This window comes from Rosa rugosa, chromosome 4 (assembly GCF_958449725.1).
Source record: "Rosa rugosa chromosome 4, drRosRugo1.1, whole genome shotgun sequence".
NCBI classification, from domain to species: domain Eukaryota; kingdom Viridiplantae; phylum Streptophyta; class Magnoliopsida; order Rosales; family Rosaceae; genus Rosa; species Rosa rugosa.
Genome location: NC_084823.1, coordinates 628,892 through 654,591, shown reverse-complemented (window position 1 = coordinate 654,591; position 25,700 = coordinate 628,892). Strand labels below are relative to the sequence as shown.

General features: G+C 36.7%; 1 long non-coding RNA gene and 1 pseudogene across 6 annotated transcripts; one reads left to right on the top strand and one right to left on the bottom strand.

Annotated features, from left to right (window-relative positions):
- Window positions 1-5,757: 5,757 nt before the first annotated feature.
- Window positions 5,758-13,226, bottom strand: LOC133743029 (uncharacterized). 6 transcript variants are annotated; one of them, XR_009862868.1, is made up of 10 exons: window positions 13,091-13,226; window positions 12,370-12,511; window positions 12,129-12,259; window positions 11,916-12,028; window positions 11,755-11,817; window positions 10,844-10,976; window positions 10,414-10,517; window positions 10,100-10,205; window positions 9,153-9,218; window positions 5,758-8,941 (listed from the first exon to the last, which is right to left on the bottom strand). It is a non-coding gene; the product is annotated as an uncharacterized LOC133743029 (long non-coding RNA). The 6 variants fall into 6 exon arrangements; XR_009862869.1 differs by having other exon boundaries at window positions 5,758-8,842; XR_009862870.1 differs by having other exon boundaries at window positions 5,759-9,218; window positions 10,379-10,469.
- A 699-nt stretch (window positions 13,227-13,925) lies between these two features.
- Window positions 13,926-19,652, top strand: LOC133743027 (ribosome biogenesis protein BOP1 homolog; annotated as a pseudogene).
- Window positions 19,653-25,700: the final 6,048 nt, after the last annotated feature.

Genomic DNA, 25,700 nt, shown 5'->3' with positions numbered 1-25,700 from the left:
TCTTTCTTGAGGTGACAAGTTCTTGCTAATGAGTATGTGCTTTTGTACTGCAGGATGATCACTCAGGTTCACAGCTTCCACTTCTTCAGCTACTGCGGTGGATCCATCTTGCATGCATTTTGGTGCCGGCAATGCTTCTTGAAGGGTAGGAAATTTAGGTGTCATGGATATCCCCTCGTCTATGCTGCATACACTCTCCATGACACCTCTTTGTATGGGGCCTTTATGCAAATTGCAACCAGGCCCCGCAACCCGTCATAAGCGGTAGATGGTGCGCCCGTTGGGCAAGACAACTTTGGAACACCGCGGTGGAGCGTGAGCTTCTTCTTCTTGTCTTATTACTGCAGAAAGGTCTCCATCACTCATATCTCTGATATCTGGCCACGATGGCAGAGGCATGCCTGCTACTTTAGAAGGAACAGATCCTCCCTCAGTTGTGAACTCATTATAGTACTCAGCTTCAGTGAAATGAGCCTCACTCTCATGGAATGGCAACTGATTCCCTGCTATTCTGATAGGTTTGAGGCCAATTCTCCCTTTGACACATTGGTGGTAGGTGGATGGTATTAGCCTGTGCTTGTTGAGCCATGGTCGTCCTAGCAAGGCATGGTAGCTTGTATTCACATCCAAGACCTGGAATTTTGTCCAGGACTGGATAGGTCCTACCTTAAGATCCAACTGTATATAGCCTAGGGAGAGTTCATCTGCCTCTGCAAAACCAGATATCCTCATCTCTGCCCTCACAATTCTTGATTGAGGGATGCCTGCAGCTTTAAGGACATAAAGTGGTATGATATTGAGCGAAGACCCTGTGTCAACAAGTGCCCTTCTCACAAACACATCATTGATCTGAGCCTCTAAATAAAGAGGTCTCCTGTGGTCTGGATATGGCACCTCCATGTCTGAGTCGGTGAAAATTATGGCATTATCATTTTCCAACACAGATACCGTTCTCCTAGTTTCCGCAACAAAGCATTGCGGTCCATATTCTTCAGAGACGCGTATTAAAGCTTCTGCAGCAGCATCCTTAGCTTGGGGCCCATACTCCAACTGATCAAACAGAGATTTGAACTTGGGGTTTTGTTGAAGTATCTGTGTGGCAGCGAGCTGGTAATTTTTGTTAATGTGATGCTCCATTACATCATCAACTTCAGTTACATAACATGCCTGACTTGTCTCACCACGGAAATAAGCCATGCTTGTTGTGTTGTAATGACGTGCCTGATTTATATTCCTGCTTTGATCAGCATGATTAGCTGAAGCCCCCAAGTGTTGACTTCCAAATGTTGGAAAATTCACACTTCTTTCGCATTCATTTATGTAAGACCATGGGGTATTGTAACCCTGAAGCCTAGAGTACTTGCTCCAAGAAGACTGATTAAAGGTTTGTGAACCTTGGTATTGGCATGTTGTGTTATGCTTCACGTCTTCCTTTATACGATCCTTGGCTGCGGTAATCACAGCGCATGTCTCCTTCCCTTTTCGCCTTGGCAATGGATCCTCATCAATCCTTTGCGGCTTGGCAGATAACTCGAGCGTTCCATCATTTATTTTTTCATGGAGAATTCTTCGCAGAACTTGGCAAGCTGGGCTGGGATGTCCAACGATCTGATGGTAACGGCAGTAGCGGGGATCACTTTTCTCCTCTGTTGTGGGAGGTTTTTGTGCCCGCGGTAATTTGATGACACCATCAGCGAACATTGAATCGAGTATGGCATGGAATTCTTCATTGCCACAAGGGATGGCTGGATAGGTTTCTCGCTTTCTTTTATAAAAAGACTTGTCTTCAATTGCGAGGGTCTGGTGTGCATCCTTCTTATCAGACCGCCAGTTCTTCTGCGCCTTTACAGACAAGCTTGTCTTCTTTGCTGCATCCATTAGTCCGGAGAACTGGCTGATACCAACATTCTCAAGGTAGACTCTGTATTCTGGTAGCATGTTGCTGACACAAATTTCTACCAGAGATTGCTCTCCTTTTTCATCGTAGCAATCAAGGGCCAAGTCGCGAAACCTGCGAACAAAGTCAACGAGGTTCTCGGCTGCCCTTTGACGAGTGTAGTTGAGTTGAGTAACAGTAACTCTTTCTTCATGCTCAAAATATTTTTTGCAGAATCTGCTTGCCAACTCTTCCCAAGTTCGAACAGAGCCCGCAGCAAGTGTGGTGTACCATGTATAGGCACGATCAGTGAGTGTTTTTGAGAACTCTCTAAGCCTGAGGTTATGGTCCCCCGCATGGGGTCCGAGTGCATCGATGAAACGACTGATGTGCTCTTTGGGGCTTCCCTTCCTCCCATCAAAGAGGACAAAATTTGGTGTTTCATACCCCTTAGGGTAAGGTAGGGAAGTCAAGCTTGATGGATAAGGAGGTTGTGGGACATACTTCCAATCTTCATTTGCGCGGTGAAACTCTTTTTCTAGCATGGCAACCACATCCTCCTGTGTAACGAAAGATGGTCCCTTCTTCTCAGACCCCCTAGCTGCTGATTCTTCTTGTGAAACCTTCTCCCTTGTATCATTTGGCTCAGTGACCGGTTTCGGTGCGAGGATTGGATTCTTCAATTCTTTCACAGCTGGTATGAGTTCTCTTTGCGTGTCTCCAAACTTGGTGAGGATACGGACAAGGTCCATCATGGTTAACTCTTCTGTTGCCTCTTCTTGTTCTTGCTGCTGCTGCTCCTCATGTTCTTGCTGGGATTGAGGCCTTGCAGCAGACTCACTGACTGTTTCTTGAGAGCGCGTGCTCTTGTTTTTCTTGCTTGTGCGAGATGGAGCCATGACCTGAATCACAACCTAGTTCCCCAGCGGAGTCGCCAAAAATGTGGGGGTTCTTTTTGAATTATGCAGAACTAGGCCAAAATTAACTCAATAACCTGATGTTAATGAGGGAATTTTGTGCGTGATTCAGATATCATGTGAAGCTTGACAGCGTGAGGATGGTGTGGGAGCTAGAAACACACTGCGGTGAAAGAATCTTGGGTTTTCTTGGATTTGGGAGTTTCTGGGAAGGTTTGAAGGACAGTTTGGAAAATAGTAGCTGAAGACTGGGATTATGCTTGAAAGAAAGGCTGATTTCTCTGGGTTTTTTGCTCTCTCCCTTCCCCTCTGCTTCAAATCTCATTTTATAAGCTCAATTCGGGATGTTATGGTGGCAGCACTTGGGGTAAAGAATGATTAATTAGGATGTTATGGTGTCAGCACTTGGGGTAAAGAATGATTAATTAGGATGTTATGGTGTCAGCACTTGGGGTAAAGAATGATTATCCTTTCTGGGTAGGCTATCATACATCAGACGCTTTTCAATTCTTTTTGGTTTGATGGTGGAGGAGTGGAGGCTATGGCTTTTGCCTTGTCTGGATCGACATCTATTCCTCTGCCATGCACCACAAAGCCAAGAAATTTTCCGATCGATACTCCGAATGAACACTTCCTAGGATTCATCTTAATATTATACAACCTGCATCTCTTTAGTACCTTTCTCAATATGCCCCAGTGTTCTTCTCTTGTTTTGGACTTTACCACTAGATCATCAACATATTCTTCAACTTCCTTTCCCATCATGTCATGGAAAACAGCAGTCATGGCTCTTTGATACGTCGCGCCAGCGTTCTTTAAACCGAACGGCATGACTGTATAGTGGAAATTTCCATACGGGGTACGGAATGCCGTCTTCTCTGCTTCTCTAGTGGCCATCTTGATTTGGTTATAACCGCTAAATCCGTCCATAAAGGATAGCATGCCTTGTCCTGAAGTTGAGTCGATGAGCATGTCCATATTTGGCAATGGAAATTCATCTTTTGGACAAGCTTTGTTCAAATCTCTATAATCAATACAGATTCTGACTTGACCATTTTTCTTTTTCACAGGAACAATATTTGCAAGCCATGTGGGGTGCTTGATGGGCTTGATGAAACCACAAGCTAGAAGCTTCTCGATTTCTTGCTTGATTTGTATTTCATCCCTTGGGTGGTAATTCCTTCTTGCTTGCACCACCGGTTTAGTTCCTGGTTCCACATTTAATGTGTGACATACAAGGTTCGGATCCAAACCAGGCATTTCATCATAATTCCAGGCAAATACATCTTTGAATTCCTTGAGTAGTGCTACAAGATTTTCTCTTTCTTGAGGTGACAAGTTCTTGCTAATGAGTATGTGCTTTTGTACTGCAGGATGATCACTCAAGTTCACAGCTTCCACTTCTTCAGCTACTGCGGTGGATCCATCTTGCATGCATTTTGGTGCCGGCAATGCTTCTTGAAGGGTAGGAGATTTAGGTGTCATGGATATCCCCTCGTCCTTTTTATGGCATGGGCTTTGGGTTTTAAAGGAGGGACTAGCCCAATCTTCTTGTTTCACCATTTCGTCTTTGATTTAAGTCTTTTGGGCTTAGATTTCGGACCCAAGACCGAAATCACCAATGACATTAAATCAGTAGACGAACATCATGTGTTTCCGTAACCTTCCACACCATACCCACGTCTGCAAGCCCCAAGACTGCGTGGATGTGGCTTGGGTCCACATCTAGGATGCGTTTGCTTGGCAGATTAAAATTAGGAAATTAATATAAAATTCCTGAATACCGTAGAACTTTATCCGGATTGTGTGTTTGTACTAATTTATGTCATAAAAGCGTACTAATTTATTGTATGATTTTTCGGGTATCAACACCCATAAAGACTCTAATAGCTCTTCCCTAATATCTGGCATAACACGTGCCAGATACTAAAAATGAGAATACAAACCACTCAAAAATTAGTTGGAGCAGAAAGAGATTATCTTAGTACTTACTCTGTTTCAATTAGTCAAATATTGATAAAGAATGAGTGCAATTCAAAATTAAGACCAAAAAGAAAAAGCAAACCAGAAGAACTCATCTGGGCTTTTAGTGGCATAACACGTGCCAGATACTGAAAATGAGAATACAAACCACTCAAAAATTAGTTGTAGCAGAAAGAGATCATCTTAGTACTAACTCTGTTACAATCAATCAAATATTGATAAAGAATAAGTGAAATTCAAAATTAAGACAAAAAATAACAAGCAAACCAGAAGAACTCATTTGAACTGTCATGGCAAAACCCTGTGATCCCTCAAATTAATTAATTTACTATATACTAAAGTTCAGTTACTGTTCATTTAACAGTGATTTGGCTTCAAGTGGATTGATGGTTGTGCCTTTGCTCTTTTCCCTCAGTTACAATTTTGCTCTTTCGTTGGGCATTGACTGTTGTGCCTTAACTCACGTTGTGTCGTCTTTTCACGCATGGTTGCGCAGACTGATTTAGATCGTTCTAGATTTGTTACGTGGCTTGTGCAGAGAAGAAGGGCGAGAGACTGATAAGAGAGAGAATGAGAAGGGGGCGGGAAGAAGAAGAAGAAGAGGAATCTGGGTAATTGGATGAACACCTGGATTTTTGGGCATGTTGATGGAGAGCTGGCTCTTGAGAAGCTTATCTGCTTTGCTTGCATTTTGGGTAATAAGCTAAGCTAACTAATTCATTTTTTATCAATTACACTTGCTTTCAACATTTTTTTTTCTAATACAAATACAAACATGAAACAAATATTCGTATCATTTTGAATAAAAACTACTCAACATGAGTGGCAAATGATTAACTATCAATAACTCTAATTCATGCAAAATTCAATAGCATGCTGTTAGTGTTTTTGCATTTTCATTGTGTTCAAGTACAACTTCTGTAATTCCACATCATAGACTCAAGCTTTAGTCAACCTGTTTTGAGCTCTCTGCATTTGTTTTATTTTACTCAGATATTGTCAAATTTTATCTATCCATTCATTAATATTGTTGTTACCATTTCTTTTTTCTTTATCTCACTTTAGCCACAGAAAATCTAATCCATTGTTTTCTACGTATTTAGCCCTTGAAGAATGGTTATATTCAAGAAATTCAGAAGACCAGATTTTTAAAACTCCTAGAGACACAGATTTCAAAGCTTAAGAAGTTGTGCTCCAAGGTTAGCATAATCATTCACTATACAAATCAATCACCATCATTCCTCACTTCATAAATTGCAGTCATATCATAGATAGCCCTTCATGCTTAATAAATTTTGTCAAATGTACATTGTAGGGACTGGATCATAATCTGTATCAATTTTCAGTGAGATTGGTGGAACAACAAGTCACAAAACCTCAAATTTTCAAGCCAACATCCATCAAGCACTTCTCATTATTGTCTTCTATTTATAGCATCATTAAACTATACATACCAAGTTTGATTTGAAGTTATTAATTTCGGTGAGAAATTCGTGTAACGTGTTCTAATCATGCAGCTAAAAAATTCAAAAGCAGTACCGACCTCAAAGGCTACGTACACCTCCGAATTCTTCACCTGATGATTAAAACAAGTTACACGTATTTCTCCACCAGAATCAATAAATTCAAACCAAACCAAATCTGTAAATTTCAACAAAACATATAAACCTCAGTTAAATAAATTTCAGTTATTCCAATAACATATAACAATAGTTCCAGCAGCAAAGCGATGGCGTTCTTTCTAGTAATTATACTAACGGTGCGTTTGGATGAGAAAATTATGAAATTTGTAGGAATTTATAAATGATGAAATCTTTAACTCCATTAATCTAAAATTCCATTAATTGCAATTTCTATTGTTTGGTTGTATCTATTTAGGATTTGAAATGTGTAATAAATTAAGAAAGTTTAAAACAAATAAAAAAATAAAATAGAAAAAAGCCTTGTTTTAGAAATGAAACTTGAATATTGTAAAGGAATTCGTAAATAACGCCTATTTTGATGGAAATTGAAGTGGGGAATTTAAATAATGAATTCCTTCGTTTTTGTCCACAGAGAAATTTAAAATTTCCAATATGATAATGCCAAACGAGGGAATTAGTTTGTAGGAATTATGAAATCCTCACTTTCAATTAAATTCCATCATTTTTTTCCCTCATCCAAACACACTCTAAAGGAAAATGGGGGGATCACTGTTCAATGAATAGTGAGATACCCATTTTGCCCTCAATTTTCTTTTCTTTTGACACTTTCTTCCCTAATTGCAACTTTTTTATTTTTTATTTTTTTAATTCTTAGCCCACCCCACCCTTATATATGTGAGTGAGAATCGAATCACAAATTTGGTTGCTATACTCTTTGACACTTTTGTCACTAATTGCAATATTTTTAAAACGGTAAAAAAAGTAAATAAACAAACTTTGTTAAAATACTCACTCCTACTCATAACTTCTATTTAATGAAATGTGTCTAACTGTCTATATGTGAGAATCTACTATTCAACTATGTATCAAAATGAAAGTGGAGATTGCGTATGGACGAACAAAATATGATGGTTTGAGTTTTCATGAATAAGATTTTTTTCACAATTCTACAACATAATATGTAAAACAATAACATTTTGTTTTCACAAAAAAAAAAAAAAAATCTTTAGTTAACGTTTATTACATATAAAAACTTATTCCCGCAGCATCGCGCGGATTCGTTACCTAGTGTTTGTTGGAGAGGAAAGACCCCACATTGGAAAAGTGACAAAATAAAATATAACTTATAAGTGGGTGGATCTCACCTAGTTGTACCGAGACTTTTTGTGATTAAAACCCAACACTTATCCGGTGGTTAAGTTGGGACAGTATCGGTACAATGGTGGGCCACGGGCTACACTTGTCGCTGTTTAACATGGTATCAGAGCGGGTCCTTCTCCAATTGCGTCTCCACGTAGTCATGAGCCCAAATTGGGGTTCCTTGTATTGTCATCGAAATTACCAAGTGTCTAATGTGGGCCTTGGATTGTATTGACCAAGTCTCCGATATGAGACTTGTGTCCCAATTTCCAATGTGGGAATTGGATTAATTAATTTCACGTGCAGACCTAGAGTTAGGTTGCACGTGAGGGGGCGTGTTGGAGAGGAAATATCCCACATTGGAAAAGTGACAAAATAAAATATAACTTATAAGTGGGTGGATCTCACCTAATTGTACCGAGGCCTTTTGTGATTAAAACTCAACACCTATCCAGTGGTTAAGTTGGGACAGTATCGTACAATGGTGGGCCACGGGCCACACTTGTCGCTGTTTAACAGTGTTATTCCTAATACACAAAAGTAAGGCCTTTACAGCAGCTGCTCTAGTGTTGATTTTTTTTTTCCATAGAAGAAAGAACAAAACACACAACTACAAACAAAAGCCGTTCTAGTGTTGATTTTTCTTTTTATGATGGGAAGGAATTCCATTCCTCAAGATCAACCTCTACAATTCCAAAATTTTTCTTAGTTTTCTTTAAAATTTTAACCAAAATAACTTAGTTTCCGACTATGTCACAGAGATGTGAAACCTGCACGCCAGCTTGGCATGTTTTCCAGGGTGCTGTAGTTTGTTTGAGGCAAGTTGTCAAAAAAAAAAAACCAAAAAATCATGCTCTATCTGCATTCACTTTGTGAAGGATCATCAAACTAAAAAATAAAAATAAAATAAAAAAAATTACGTGTGGTTCTTAATTGAGATCTCAGGCACATTTTGCATTCACCTTGTGATAGATGATAGCTAGTTACGATACAGGAAATGGATTTATGGATTTGACTCTTTTATGGAGCTGCATCTTGATATTTCATTAATAATTCTCAATGCATGCTCTGAGTCTCTGATACTCTCAATAATTAACATGCACAGCCATTACATTAGTCCCCACTCCTCATGTGTATGTGTATATTCATTCTGATACTCATTGCATGCCCCTGTGATTCTCTTGCTCCCAAGAAATAATTAATATGCTTAGCAAATATTTCAATATAACATGGAAAACCAACAAGTAGCAGCATGCAATTGAAGCCCATCTTGTATCAACTGGCTGGGAATTTTTCAAATTTCGTAAAACCACCATCAGTTGAGATTTCAACATGGAAGGTACTCACAAGTCTTGTAGTGCTTGCCAAGCATTAGATTACTACTACAAGGCGATGTGTGCTTTAGAATTTTTGAGCTTCGACGAAGTAATGATATTTATAATCAAGTTTTCAGTTTCTTGATCATTTGATTTTCAGAGAAGCAGGGAGGAGATTCTAGATTCAAATTAAAAGAGGAGATGCAGATTGAAAACGGGTCTGTTAAAATTTTTCACTTTTTCAGTTATAGGATTAGAACATATTGAAATTTCATACCTTACCACTCGTACTATGGTCAACTCGTAGCCACCTCCACAGTAGATGGGTGACCAACATTCAGATCTGCAATAGTAACATGAGAAGTCAGTACGTTTCTTTCTTTATTTTACTGGCAATACACTGTTAAAAATTATCTTCTCTCAAGCACATGTGCAGAATCAATGGAAGAGAGTTTTATGATTTGTGATGGTATTACCAACACTGTGCCAGTAAATAAAGAAATTAAGTTTGCTTGGAAAGTTATGCATCTATTATCTTCTTCTTTTAAGAAATCCAAAGTAACTTTAAAGATTTAAAAAGTTGGAGAAGTCGCATATTGCATGATTTGAAAATAGAGTTTCTGATGTCAGTTGGGTTTTGAATACAAATATTTGGATCAGTGTTTTGACAGAATGTCAGTGTCATTGGTCCTTTGTTTCCTGGTGAGCAATTAATAAATTGATTATTGCACTTCATGGATCCAGTTCAGTATTTGTGAAAAATTGGGAATTGGAGGATGAGTGCATTCATTCTATATTTTTCTTCTACTTTCTTCAATACTTAAAAAAAAGATCAGCATGCTAGCAATTTCCATCCAGAAAATAAGCAAGTGAAATAGAGGCAATGACATGTTATTCACATCCATTACCTGTAGTGTTTGGCATAAGTTTACTATAGTAAAATGCAACACCTCGATCTCTAGCTGAATTTATTAAATTCTTTTGCCTAGATATCTATAGATGATTCTTGAAAAATAAGTTGAAAAAATCTAAACAATGTGTTTTCAAAGGTCATGTCAAATATTCATTAACAGTTACGTATGTATATGGACACCAAATTACTAAATGAAGAAGTAGCTTCATTTACTGATTAACTATATTGAAAGATAAGCCAAATCAATCTAGATAATGTGTTTTCAAACTATGGTCGTATTGAAACTCCTATGGATTTAATGTTATACAAACCTGAAGCTCGTTCTGATTTCTAACAACCAACAAATTCAGCCATCAGACCTTGCAAAAACACTCCAACTCTCAGCATACAGATGCATTTGACGTCAAGCTAGAGAACCTGTATTATGTTAATAAAATTACAGTGTTCAGTGATCATATCTATGTACTGCAAAACTAATTTGCTATGAGAACTGTACATAAGAATTTCCGTGATCAACTTGTAACTATAAAAGATTAATAAGCAATCTAGGGTATATTTAGACAGGCATCATACACCATATCCACCCTTACATTCAAACTTGAATCTGATTAGGCACAATGTTCACCTCATCTTGATGAAAAACTTGATGATTCTTGCCGATTCTTGAATGTACCAGTACAGCTGCATATAGAAATCTGACTTTATAAACACTATCATATGTTGAAAAATCTGCAAAATAAAAGTAATTTCAAAATTCTCACTTTATCGACCAATTACATATAAAATCTTAAGCTTTGAATGAGTGCTAATTGTTGGACCATGGTTAAGATGCATTGTATATTTAATCTTTGTTCAAAGCTGACAGAAGTTCGGGTTACAGATTGGAAATGTAGAAACGAACAAACATATAAGCCAATGAATAAAACAAACATTGTAAAGAGAACGATAAACCAAACCAAGTCCAAAGTCAAATGATCGAGAAGTAAAGGAATATGTAGCAACCATGAACCATCACAGCCCCATAAATAGAAAAATGAACTGCTGAAAAATTTTACCTGCAGTGAACAGTGAATTTGATTCAATATCTGCAGAATCTGCAATCTTCACCTCAGTCTTCCTAATACCACCACAATATACTTCAGGCTACAAAATAATTTTTTCTTGACAATTTGATTTCCTACAGTAGACCTGCAAACAAATAAGAGCAGCATCAAGACCATAAGGAGATGTTATAACAATTATCATTTGTATATTCTTAGTATATTTATTTCAAATTTATAGAATCTGTAACCGTTTCTAATATTATATCCATTATCTTCAATCTTTTTGTGCAGTCAGTATGGGAGATGAAATATATGAAAAATGGCAAATCATCAGTCATGTGAAAGCTTCGATCTTTTTTTTTCTTTTCTCTGATATCAAAATGTTTTCAAATTGAATTGCAAGTACAAAAATCTCATAACACAAATAGCCTTCTTTCAACCCTTTTGGGCGTCCAATATCATACACTTCAATATAAAAATGCTCTATCTGGCTTTTAACAAAATTTAAACCTACAGCACATTGTTTGGTGGAACGCTATTTCTCAGTATCTTTAACTTATGGGTGACCACTGACCATTACTTGCTTTATGTGAACATTAATAAAGGGGGTATTATTCTACCATTGAGCTTGAGCACACCCACTCGAAATCTGAAGGAGTATCAAATGGATCAAAATGCTGATCCACCACCCTTTGTCTTCCTAAGCATCACATCTCTAGCCTCACTGGTTCTAATAACACAGAACAATTAAGCTACAGAGAACAATTAAGCTCTCACTGGTTCTAATAACACAGAAAGAGAGAGTCACAAATTTCTCAAGCTTACACCAAATAACATTGTTCACGCTCTTGATCAACCACCATGCTCAAAAATAAAAAACAGTTGCCCAGCAAAAAGGGAGGAACAAATGATTCATGATTTACCTTTTATGGAATAGATGATTCGCGCTCTGATGCTCAAGATTGAATAGAATGCAACCATCTCACCTGAAAATAGAGGAGATAATGAGCAAAAAGAAAGAAAGAAAGCAAATCCAAATTCATAGATCAAAAGCAACGAACTGAACTCTGTCAATATCGCTTACACAGCTGTAGACGACACCGAAGAATTGGTAGTGTCACGATTGGGATCAACGATTTGGGTATTTGGGTGTAACAGTGGAGGTCGGTGTAAACAGATGCTTCCCGAAGAACACGGCTGTAGAAAAACAGAAGAAATACACAAAATTCAACTACAAAAAACTCACTTAAGACCACAATTCTGGACAACTGAAAAAGAACCCAAATCAAACACATACCTATTGTAAGCTTCCTCCCAAACTCGATCAAAATTCTAGCAACAACCTTCTCCGAAACAAACCCAAACTTTGCTCGGAAAGTCGACCAAAATCTTGGACGTCTCTTCTTCTTCTTCTTCCTATCCCAGCGACTTGCGATCAAAATTCGAAATACTATATCAAACCCACAATTCAAGATGGCAAATCGTATATGAAATATGGCACATAAACTGTGTAAACTAAACGTTTACAACTTGAATACCTGGATAACTTTTCTTTGTCTCTCTTTTTCTCTCACTGTGTCGAGCGAACAACCCATACCAAAAGAATGAAGATGTGTCCTTCTCCAGAGCAAACACGCAGAGCGCAAGCCATACCAACACGGCCTCACTTGCAGCCAACAACTGTCGGGGGCAATCAAGCAAAAGACCAGAAAAATGCAGGGCATAAACGCAAGTCACTGTTCATTCATTTTGTCTTTTTTCTCAAATGAACAGTAAAAGTGTAGTTTAGCTTTCGTATATTTAGAATTAGGGGTAATTGATCAATACTTTTAAACAAGTTCTAATATATAGTCATAGATTTTAAAAGGGGTTAAAGTTTATTGAAAAAAGTAGCAATTTATCAAAATATCAAAATTTATTGGATCTAGTTGACTCTGGCTAGATTTAAATTTTAATTAATATATCTTTGATAATAGATTGTACGTACTCAATCCTAATGTCCAATTTAATATTTTTGACAAAACCTAAGAACTATGATGCACGGATACGGCATTTTGCCTTCGTATCCCGTATCGATCCGGGATATGGGTACGATACGCCCCGGATACGTGTATCCTGATTTGGATACGATTTGGATACGTCCGTATCCTATGTGGATACGTAATTACGTAAATAAACTGGATACGTGGGGGTACATTTGGGTTTTTACCCTTAAAAAAAAAAAACAAAAACAGAAGACTACAGATCGACCTAACTCACCGCCGCTTCGCTTAATCGATCGTTCACTCGTTCCTCTCTTCTCATCTTCTTCGCAAGTCGCAGCTACCACCTACAGAGTTCTCATCTACTTCGTTTCGCTTGGAGCTTCAATCAAACTCGCTCCGGTACCTTCTCTCTTCTCTTCTTCTTATCCTTATGAACTTGATCGATTTGAGGGTCTGATGGTTTCAAATTTTCAATCGTTATACTGATAGTCTGATACTCTGATAGTAAGGGTCTGATGGTTTTAAGCTAGGAGAAAGCATCAGATTGGGGTACTCAGTAAGGGCGGGGTCTGATGGTTTTTGTCTTCTTCTTTTTTTGCCGACTAGGAGGGTCTGATGGTTGGCTGGATTCGATGATTAAAGGATAAGGAATTAAGGATATATGGGTTGTTTGGTTTTATGGTTTGATGATAAAAGGATAATGAATTAATGATAGTTTGTCGGTTAAAAAATTTAAACAATATGTCAATATCCCATTAAAGAAATCAGAAATGTATACATTGAATTGTGATAATGATACTTTGTCGGTCAAGTCATACATTGAATTGTCAATATCCCATTAAAGATTGCTGACCTTTCACTTGATGAACCACAATTAGACTATGAAGCATGGATACTTCAAAATTCTCACTATGGTGTATCGTATCCGTATCCGATATGGATACGGATACGATACGCATTGGGTACGTATCTAGGACCCTAAAAACGTATCGTTGACTATGGGTGATCAGTTGACTGTCTTGATACGTTTTGGATACGGATTGACCTGATTTTGGATACGTTTTTGGGTATTTTGGACAATTTCCTACCAATTAAACCTAAAGGCTAAAGCACACCAACTCTCACCAAGCCGCAGAGCTTCGATCAGTTCTGACTTCTCTCTCTTCGCGTCTCTGAACAAACAACGATCAGTTCTCTCAGTTCTCTCTCGTCGATCAGTTCTCTACTTCTCTCTCTTCGCGGCGTCTCTCCCAGTCTCCCTGTTCTTTGCTTCTTCGCGAGTTCGCGGCTGGTGGAAGTCTGGAAGAACAAACAACGAGGATGGGACGATGGGTATGTTCAGATTGAAAGTTTGAAGCTCTGTGGGTCGAAGGCTTGAAGCCTTGAAGGTTGAAGGTCGAGTTCTGAATTGAAAGCTTGAAGGTTGAAGCTCGGTGGGTTGAAGGGTTGAAGCTTGAAGAGTTGAAGACCAGGTAAATAACTTCTTTTCGACTACTTGATCTTCATTGCAGTCATATGTTTCTGTAATTTTACTAAACAAACGAGCTATTACTCTGTGATTGAATGATGTAACTGTTATTCTTTTTGTGTTTCGTTTTTATTGTTATTCTTTTTTGTTTAGGAAGATGAGTGATGCAAATGTAACAACAACAGATTCATCTACTAATGAGGGTGAACCCAGTGGAGGTGTGGGAGATGATAATAAGGTGTGTGCTTGAACTTAGTTTTAATTTATGTTGCTTGAACTTTTTGTTAAGTAATTTGATCCTTAGACTTATGTTTTGTATGATTGTTTGAATATTATGTCTTTCAATTGCTTGTTTCATTGCAATTCCATCATTTTAGATGCAATATTCATCAAATATATTTATTAACACTATATATATATATATATATATATATATATTACATATTATTTTATAAATATATCCAAAACGTATCGTATCCTGTTTTTTTGAAAAAAAACGTATCCACGTATCGTATCGCACCCCGTACCCCGTACCCGTGTCAGTGCATCATAGCAATTAGAGGGAGTTTTGTTTAATGTTGATCATGATGAAGATGAAGACCTTGAGGATGTTGTCCAAATTGAATGAAGTCCCAAAGTTGTTATTTGTTGTTTTAACCTTTTATTTGAACCTTTGGACCTTTGGATTGATAATTTTTGATTGTGATAAACTAGTACTTTGTTTATGTTTCATAATTTTTTTCTTTCTAATTATATATATACATTTAATATATATATATATATATTTAATTGACGTATCCTTCGCGTATCCGTATCCAATTACATTTAAGATTTGTCGTATCCACGTATCCGATCGCATCGTATCCGGATACTCGTACCCGTATCGGTGCTTCTTAGCCTAAGAACAAAAGGAACTGCTTAAATTTTTTGTTCTTTCTTAAGTAATCGGCGTTTTATTTCAAACAAAATAAATGAGTGACTTTTTATAATGATAGGATATGTCTGGTGGTGAAGGATCTGACTTAGAGGATTATCCATCAATCAGAGACACAGACTCGGAAGATGAAGAGAGTGGTTCCTCTGAAAATGAGGTATGCAGATATATGGAAAGAAAATAAGCTTAAAAAAGTAAAGATGTGGATTATTTTTCTATGCATTAAGTTCACTATCAATTTCCAATCTTATTATGAACCTCCACATAGTTTAAAGTTCAGGCGTTATGAAGTTTTCATGATTTGAAGAAAAATATGCCAGTCTGCATCAAGAAAGCTATCTGTTTTGACTGTTAATATTGTAAGTATTAACCATGGCAGGGTGAGCTCAACACCAGCAGAAATGATGGTTTGGCCATTGATCATGGTAATGAGGAGGAAAGTGATAGTTCTGGACTTCATGAAGCAGTCGAGGAAAGTGATTCATCTGAAGATGAGGTCTGTTGTTTTATCTTTTTTTTTTTCTTAAGATTTTTATGATAGTATGGTTATCTTAATGCATTTGAGTACGTTTCCCTTCATTTTTCTGTTTTTAACAGGTTGCTCCCCGAAATACAATTGGTGCTGTTCCCTTGGAGTGGTATCGGGATGAGAAACATATTGGTTATGATCTTACAGGGAAGAAGATTAAAAAGAAGGAAAGAGAAGATAAATTACAATCCTTTCTTGCTAGTGCTGATGATTCCAAAAATTGGTGGGTTTCAATTTCTAAGATGATATCTATCAATTGAAGTATTAATATTTTCATAGAAGTTTAAGTGCAGACTTTTGGTGAAATTCTGTAACATGCTACATTTTCCATGGCCAAAAATATCTATTATTACAGTATTTATGTAACATGCTACTTTTGTTACTTTTCAGGCGCAAATTTTTGGATGAATACAATGACGAGGAAGTAGAAGTGACAAAAGAAGATATGAAAACTATAAATAGATTGCTTGAAGGAAAGGCGCCACACGGTGACTTTGATCCATATGCGGTTCGTAGATCGCACCCATCAAATTCTAAATAGCATTCTCTTCTTAAAAACAAATAAAATAATAAATAAATAAATAAATAGACGACTTTCTTATAGCTAAATATTTATAGTAAAACTTTCCATATATAATCTCTTTTTACATATGAAATCTTCATTTGTAAGTTGAATTGAAACTTCCAATATGTCACTTGCAGCCTTATGTTGATTGGTTTAAATGGGATGACTCAAAGCATCCACTGTCAAATGCCCCTGAACCCAAGAGACGATTCATTCCTTCAAAATCTGAAAGTAAACTGGTAAGGCATATGTTCAGTTATTGATCCTGTTGGGTGGTATGTTCCTCTTTAATATGTCGGCTTCTGTGATAAACCAGTGCACTTGTTTGAGCTATTGGGACATATCATTTATTATTTTTGTATTTATGTATCTTGTTTGCAATGTGACATGGTTTCTTGTTTCATGCTCTGGACTTCTTCCTGTGGTCTACAGGTGAAGAGGTTAGTATTAGCAATTCGGAAGGGTTTAATTAAGCCTACAAAGGATGAAGAAGAGGAAGAAGAAAGTGTTTATCCCTTGTGGGGAGACGACTCTAATTCAACGGAAAAGGATGGTAGCCATTTATCTTACATTCCAGCGCCAAAGCCAAAATTGCCAGGTATTTAATTTTTATCCATATCTCTACTAGTGTCGAAATTCAATTAGATTAATTCCTCTTTGTTGGTGCAAGTATCCTGTGAGACAGCTTAAAGTAACTCTTTCTTTTAGGGTATGAGGAGTCCTTCAATCCTCCTCCGGAATTCATCCCAACACAAGAAGAGATTGATGCTTATCAGTTAATGTATGAGGAAGACCGCCCTAAGTTTATACCGAAAAGGTAACACTAAAGTTGCTTGAAATTGGGACTGATGTTAATTTGTTACTCTTAGTTCAGCATCTAACATCTGGGCTGCTGTATTGGTCAGGTTTACATCTATGAGAAGCATCCCTGCATATGAGAATGCTATTAAGGAGTGCTTCGAAAGATGTTTGGATCTATACTTGTGCCCCAGAGTTCGGAAGAAACGTGTAAGTGAGAAATTCAGATAGCAGAAGAAATTTAGCAGTGCTAATTAGTTTATGCTTTGATGGTCTTGCAAAATCATTTCAATCTTTGAATCTAATCAAATGAAGGCAAGAATGAGTCATTATGCATAACACTATCTTTCATGTCAGATCAATATTGATCCTGAATCTCTGAAGCCCAAGCTACCAAGCCGAAAGGATCTCAAGCCTTATCCTGTGAAATGTTATCTAGAGTATAGAGGTCACAAAGACACAGTTACATCAGTTTCCACAGAAGCTTCAGGGCAGTGGATTGCATCAGGTGTGCATGTCGTTCTTAATTCTTTTTTTGCATACAGTCAGGTATTATAATTCTATATCAGTATCATTAATTGTTATGGTTTTTACAGGTTCATCGGATGGAACTGTGCGTATTTGGGAGGTTGAAACTGGTAGATGTCTCAAACTCTGGGAGATTGGAGAAGCTGTCACATATGTAGCTTGGAATCCCAATCCTGAGTATTCCGTATTGGCTGTCTCTGTGTAAGGCTGCATTTATTTTTTGATTAATTCATCCTTTTATATTTGTTTGACTGGGATCCTGTTACTTGACCGTAACTATTACCAATTTTTAGGGGACAAGATGTACTTATTCTCAACACTGGTTTTGGGAATGAAGAAGTACAGAAAAAAACTAAAGAACTTCTTTCGGCTGAAAGACCTACCACACCAGATGACACGGGTGAGTGTGAGTTTGCTGTTGCTCTGAATATATTCAAAAAATGGTTTCTAACCCTTTACAATACACATACATTGGCAAAACAGCTACCTTCGTGAGCTGGATTCAAGATGAAACACATGAGGGCACCAGGTTAAGACATTTTAAGGTACATTTTTAATACATGGATTGTAAACTGAAGTCAAGATTGGAAGGAAGGTCTGTCAACAAAGAATCTTAATTGCTTGCTTTGTTGGGATCTTGCAGACTGTGTCTTCAGTGGAATGGCATCGTAGAGGAGACTACTTTTCAACGGTGGTGCCAGCAGATATCCTTTTTAGTGTCAAAATATCATATATGCTCTCTCTCTCTCTCCCTCTCTCTCATATCACTCACTCACTTTTTTTGCATGATCCAATTAGTCATCTCCTTGCATTTTCTTGACCTAGCTTTACGCCAATCGAAATCAATTTTTATGCATAGGCTCTCTCAGAAGTCTACCCAGACATTTTCAATCAAGTTGGGTGGGCTTGCAGTTACTTCAGTTTTCCATCCTGTTCGCTCCCACATCTTCATTTCTACAAAGAAAACTATTCGCCAATATGATTTGGTGAAGGGAAAGCAAATCAGAAAGCTTGATACAGGACTAAAAGAAATCTCCTCCATTGCAGTTCATCCTTCTGGTAAATTTTGATTTTAGATTCACTACATTTCTCTGTATTTAGTCAACTATATGCAACTATTCGCTTGTCTGTGCGTCATTTGTACTCTGATTTATCATCTGCGGTGGACCGTTAATGCAGGTGATCATGTAATTGTGGGGAGCAGAGAAGGAAAATTTTGTTGGTTTGATATGGACCTTTCAACCAAAAAACCTTACCTTATTCGCCAGTAAGTTCCACATTTAAATAATGGTGCCAAACATATATACGAGTCGTATGTTTTTTTCCTTGGTATATACTTTCATGCAAGGTTCTGTTATTCTTCACTCTAACTCTGCAGAATTTACAGGTTTTCAGAAGATGTTATCCATTACATTGTCGATTTATTATTATTATTTTTTGGTCAGATCAGATGATCAATTTTAGAAACACTGAAATATGCATATACATGAATCTCCCTCTGCGATAACTTGGTTCTTTTGTACATTCATATTTCACCGCTGATTTTCACAATTTTATCAGGTGGCATAAGAAGGACATCAACAATGTGTCTATCCATCGTTTATATCCGTTGTTTGCAACATGCTCTGATGATTGCACTGTACAAGTTTCTCATGGCATGGTTTATTCAGATCTTAACCAGAACCCTCTTATAGTTCCACTGGAAATACTCCGAGGTCATGCAAGCTCAGATGGGAGAGGTGTAATGGATTGCAAATTCCACCCAAGGCAGCCCTGGTTGTTCACGGCCGGTGCTGACTCGGTGATCAGACTTTACTGCGATTGAGAAGAAAAGAGATGAAATTGCATTCATACACAGTACTTATTGATCTAGCATCATCAGTTGGGTCACAATTTTCTGTGCTCTGAAATCTAAATACATTGTTCATCTTTTGGATGTCTGTAGTATCAATAATTGTTCGATCCCAATTTTGACACCACACAACTGGTCCTTATTAAATTTGTTTTCCTTTTCTATTTGCGTTTTGGTGGGCATTATAGACGGGATAATCTGAGATTATGTTCGAGTCATAACACCAAAACTAATGGTGGTTTGGGTTGGGTTTCAGCCCTTCTTTAGGGATGTGGTGCGGGCTTTTATGTATGAAGTTCTCGATTATGGCAAGCATACAAATATTTTAGATGAGGTCTCTACTCTCCTCTGCAAATGGATTTTTCATTAGTAGAAGCAGAATTCAACAATGAGAGTCGACTTCAGTACTAACAATAATCCAAAGAAATGAAGAAGGAAAAAACAATCAGGAAGAAAATGTATTGATGTACCTGATTTAGGTAACCAAAATTGAGGGTTTGTTCTTGCTGCCAGAATGAATCAAATCAATTTTTGCAGTAGTGCCAATAGTATGAGTTGTGTTCACTTGGTTCATCGTTAGCAATTTTAAATATAAAAAAAAATGATTTAATGTCTTGACCGATGATGTATTCATCGCAAGAGGTTTAGTAATTTTTTCAAACTCTCATATTGTCCACTTATTCGTCGGTAGGGGATAAATAAAAAAAAAAAATCGGTAGAACATGCTTGCAAATGACTTTTTGTCGTTAGCAATTTTAAATTATATATATATAAAAGATAGAACATCTCTTTTAACGACGTACGTCTATTAGCAAAAAATTTAAATAAAAAGATTGATAGGACACATTTACTGAGTTATCGGTGGACGGTTTATATAAGAAAATTGGTAACATCTTTACCAATGACTTATTATTCAGTAGTAGATTTATATTAAAAAATTTAGTAAAGCATAATTTTATGATTTTTGTTGGTAGCAATTTTAAATAAGAAATAGTAGAACATCGAATTCGACACAAGATTTTCCTGCTGAACCTTGAAATGTTTGGTTAACGTCCAATCTATAGTCCAAATATCCAATGTAATTATCGTTTTTTTATTTATTTTTTATAGTTCTTCTACAATAAATTCAAGATGTCCAACTTATTCTTATCGGGTCCGAAAGGTCAAGTAGAATAGTAGATTACCAGATATGAGTACGATCAGAGATGTTAATAATGATCGAATTTGTGCAATGTGATTCACGTGGCTTGGCGGCACCAATTTTCACCAATCATTGGAGTAGTTTTTACCAAGAAATCATCTACCTAGTTCATAATTAATCTGCTCTTGTGGTAATAATTGTGGTGGTTGAAGTGATCGACTTTCTGCGTTGATCGATCGAGAACATTCTCTATGATTTCGAGGATATTTGGTCTTATTTTCATCTGATCTTTGTACTTGCTTTGTACTTGCTTTGTAGCTAAACAGCTAGCCTTTTGGTATTCCCCAAGTTATAAATCTGTTATAACACCTTGCTAAATCATTTGCTATTTAATTTTTTCGGTTATATATAAAAACAGGCATGTTTAACTTAAAGTAAAGCACTAGATGTGAATTCAAACAAGTTTGAATTGCAAACATAAATTTGAATTGAATTATTTTTAAAGTTTGTTCAACTCAATCTCAAATTTAAATATGTTCACAGTCGGAAATTCTAACTGACATTTAGTTGATTTCGCGGTTTGTTTTTATCATAGAAATTTCTTCAATGATTCAATATTTGACTAGTTTTGGTCGAGTTGGACTTGTGATCCTAATGATTCAATATTTGACTATTTTTGGTCGAGTTGGACTTGTGATCCTAAAGATACAAAACATTGTGAAACACAAGGCACCATATGTAGCAATACCTGTACCGTTTGTTGTAAGTTTTGACTCTGGACGTGGTTTATGACCAAATTTGGTGAAGTAGTTTTTGTAAATTCAATCATATTTTTACGGATGCAACATCTTTAGTGTTTGACCAAGAACAGAATATCTTGTTCCAAATAAAGCTGAACAAAATATTTGATTGATTTGGATTTTGTTCTTCTGTGCTGCACATTCCCATATTATTCTGAGTGACACATGCACTAACGATTATCTTAAATCTAAAATCAAGATTTTCATGCTCCTAAACATCTTAGGGTCAACTAATTGCTCAATAAACTAATGCAACAAGAAGACTCTATTAGAAATGATGTCGCGATGTGCACTACGTTTTGTCTTGTTTTGTTTTGTTTTTTTTTTAAATTTATTATTATTATTATTATTTTTATGGAATTAGAGTAAGACTAACTCGGGGTCTTAATTCAAAATTTTATTAATATAAAGTGAAAGTACAAAGAAGCCCGCGGACTAAACCAAAACTAGGCTTGAGAAAACAAGGCGGACCAAACCGAAACTAGGTTCAAGAAAATAGCCTACTACAAGAGGCTGAATGAACAGCCAGCGGACTAACTTGCACTCTACATATATTAAAACACGTTGATTATTTTATTTTTACATTGGTCCAACTAATCACGTGGTTAAAGACATTATAGGATTATTATACTGATTGAATCTTTCACCTAATTACTTAAATTTACTTACGTAAGTCGTCATTCATTTGTATCGACTCACATGAGAAAGGAAAATTCTACAATGTGTTAACGTATGACATGCATACAATTGCCTTAAAAGTGGTAAAATGAGTCCTCAAAATAGTAATATTAGTCCTCAAAGTGGTAACATGAGTCCTTAAAATGGTAAATTTTCTTAATTACCACATGAGTCCTCAAAATAATAATATTAGTCCTCAAAGTGGTAACATGAGTCCTTAAAGTGGTAAATTTTCTTAGTTTACCATATGAGTCATGAAAATAGTAATATTAGTTCTCAAAGTGATAACATGAGTTCTTAGAGGGGTAAAAATACTTGATGTATGAGAAATGTTAACATACCATAACTTTACCCCATGAGAAAATGAGTACGTTTAAAATATTTCGCCCGCGGCCGATCTCTTGAGGTAGATTGATTGTTGAGCATTAATCTATGACTCGGCATATACTCGTTTTTTCACTTAAGAACGTGAGCTCATAGTTTAACAAGACAATGATAATGTCCCCATTATGATTGTGATGATAAACAGTGATTAATGTCTTAATAGTAACTCTTTGAAGGCGGCATTTTGCCATTCGACAATCACCAAATAATTACAAAATCTATCAAAATTTGGCAGAAGAAGACAAATTAATCACTTAGAAGTGACAAGTTACTAGTCTAGTTTCTTAGAATCACTTTCTATCGCTTAATTTGTGGGTCTCTAGGTCCGTTGCGGTAGCCAAATGATTTTGGACTTTTTTCTTTTGCATCACTATTAGCATCTCATGCAATGTGATCCCACTGATGTGGAAAATCAAATTGTCACATCCTCTGCCCGGCGCCAAATTGAAATGGTCCAACATGTGTATCATTTCATAGTAAGAATTTTTTCAGTATCACATGTGCTTCGGATTTTTTAATTATTAGATTTATCTCTTTCATCAGATTTAGTAGTTAAAAAAATCTTTCATTTCTAAATTTCCGTTGAGGATCTACACCATTGTGAAAAAGACGAGGATAAAACAAACGTCAAGCGTGCTAAGAAGCTTAATTAGTAAATTTATAATACGAGAATAATATTCATATTGGGTAAAAATCACAAATAGTATCTGAATTATACATCAATCTTATCGATAGTACCTGAACTTTAATTTTGATCACAACTAGTACCCGAACTTTTCGATTTCATTTTAAATGGTACCTAGAGCCACCTTCGGTCACTATTCCGACTAAAAACGGCATATGAGGTGATCGTAATGATGATCTTTGGTGATTTCAAGGGTTGCGATCATAGTGATGATGTTTTTGGTAATAAACTTTCCTTGAACTTTTATTTTTATTTTATTTATTTTTTTGGATTTGGCCTTTTTGGCAGGAATAATGACCGAAAGTGGCTCTAGGTACCATTTAAAATGAAATCGAAAAGTTCGGGTACTAATTGTGATCAAAATTGAAGTTCAGATATCATCGATAAAATAGATGATAAGTTCAGGTACCATTTGTGATAATAACTCATTCATATTTGGATATGATTGCCCTTTCATACTTTCTGCTTTCAAAATTTGATCTTTCAATACCGATCGATCAATTCTCGTCACACATTGCGTGTGATTATGAAGAGATTATCAAGCAAGCAAATTTTAAAAGCAGTTTAGTAAGCGAACACGCCTGCACACCGGCTAAACAACTAATGAATGAAATCGATTATCAAGCAAGCAATCCCAGCGACCCTGAACCGGCCAATTCATTGACATATAGAAAATCCAAACTGAAATAGTCAAATGGCCGGCTTTCTTGTTTGGCAATATATCTATGTATTATTGCTAACTTGAATGAAATTATTAGAATGAAGTCAAGATGGATCCATTTTATTTGGAGCATTATATCGTGGTCTGCAGGCATAGGTTGACATCATATCTTTGTCTGTGTTATGTGTTACAGTTGCCATTGATGTTCATTGGCACCAAGAGACAAAGGGGCCGAAAGCAGAAGACAAACATCGACCAAGATAAGCAATTAATAGCGAGATAAGGTGCAGCATTCTGTTGTGGTCTTCCCCGTTAAGTCTCCATTTTCCAATTCCCCATAAAACAAAAGAGAATATGAATACACCTTATTTTCCTCGATGAGTATCCATCGTTCATTCACAACTTAATAGACAGAGCATGAAGTCAGGACCTTCTTTTCCATTGACTTCATTTCACACCTCAACTAGCTAGCATCATATTAACTGAAGGCATTTCATAGCCACCTTTTTCCCGATGAAATCTGAAATCATAGCGATTTGAAGTTGATTTAAAGAAGTTCCTTTAAATCTCAAATCGTTATTTTTTTCTCGATGAAATCATAGCGATTTGAAGTTAATGTAAAAGGACTTCTTTTTCATAAATCAATTTCAATCAATATTGGATGAAGTATTTTAAGTTTTTATACACTTCCTCTCTTTCATTTTAGGGATTTTGTCCATTTACCCTATTTTTAGGGATTTTTTTTCCACTTACCCATTAAGTATTTTTAATTTCCCTTACCCAAAACACTCTAAGGAGGTTTTCCCTCCTACCTTATAGAGTTTTTATTTTATTTTATTTTATTTTTGAGATTATTTTACCCTCACCCCTTTGTTACGTAGAGAGAGAGAGAGAGAGAGAGAGAGAGAGAGAGAGAATGGAAGAGAGAGAAACCATAGGAGACTTCTCCAGAGCCCCGTCATCGGCCACCAGATTCAGATCACCGATTGTCGGAATCCGGCCAACTTTCACTGGAATCCGATCACTGGTTGCCGGAATCTAGTAATTGGTCGCCGGATTCCGGTCACCGGCTGTCGCCCACCTGATTGTTTTGAAAACCTCGCCGGAGATCCCCAAAGAGGTCGTCGAAGATTTCATAGGTTGCTGGAAAGGTTAATTGCCCCCCAATAGAATTTTCGGTCCCCGGGAATGGGAACTAATCTCCCTAAATTTAAACAAATAAACTCTGATGAAAGAAAAAAAAAATGAGATTACATCAATTCAAAACGTTTATTGTTCCCTAATATAATTTTCAATCACCGGAATGAGAACTAATTTCCTAAATTTAGACAAATAAAGCTCTAATTAAAGAGAAAAAAAAAGATTACATCAATTCAAAATCTCTATTGCCCCCTAATAGACGTCTATTGCCCTCAATAAACCACTATTTTCTTCTGTCTTTCTTCTTTCTTTCTGGGACTTCTGCCCCAATTTTACCAAAAAAAAAAAAAAAACAGAGACTAGGCTGAATTCTACTCTGTCACTGTCGAAAAGCACAAGTACAGCTTCTCCTTCGGTACAATCTAATGTACCACTGTGTCATACTTCCCTCCCAAGCTCTCTAAATTACTTCAAATTTCAGCAATATAACTGCCTCTTTTCCCAAATCTAGAAGCTCATAATCAAAGCATTTCAAAGTCCAATTCAAAATTCCAAAAGTTGGATCACACCACTGTGCGTCTGTGCAGACTCGCGAGGATCCATGGCCTCTTATTGTAGCAGCTCAGTCCCTTTAACTCTATTACTCTTCGTCTCAAACTTGGTCAACATCTTATACCACCGCGATCACTGTAATCCAATCCAATCAAATCAAAATTCAACC